The sequence below is a fragment of the Juglans regia genome, unplaced genomic scaffold (assembly GCF_001411555.2).
Source record: "Juglans regia cultivar Chandler unplaced genomic scaffold, Walnut 2.0 Scaffold_4438, whole genome shotgun sequence".
Lineage (NCBI taxonomy): Eukaryota > Viridiplantae > Streptophyta > Magnoliopsida > Fagales > Juglandaceae > Juglans > Juglans regia.
Genome location: NW_023359259.1, coordinates 1 through 235, shown reverse-complemented (window position 1 = coordinate 235; position 235 = coordinate 1). Strand labels below are relative to the sequence as shown.

General features: G+C 52.8%; 1 pseudogene; it reads right to left on the bottom strand.

Moving 5' to 3' along the window:
- Positions 1-129: 129 nt before the first annotated feature.
- LOC118345770 lies at positions 130-235 on the bottom strand (annotated as a pseudogene; the record flags this gene model as incomplete).

Here is a 235-nt window from a genome sequence, read left to right as displayed (position 1 = left end):
CCCAATCCAAACGGAGATCTGATCCAAACCCATGGCTACGCGATGGGCAGGGCGAGATTTCCCGAAAAATCCACTCCCGAGTGGTCCTTCTTGTCAATTTATCTAGCTAGGCGGAAAAAACAAAAACGAGGGGTGCAACACGAGGACTTCCCAGGAGGTCACCCATCCTAGTACTACTCTCGCCCAAGCACGCTTAACTGCGGAGTTCTGATGGGATCCGGTGCATTAGTGCTGG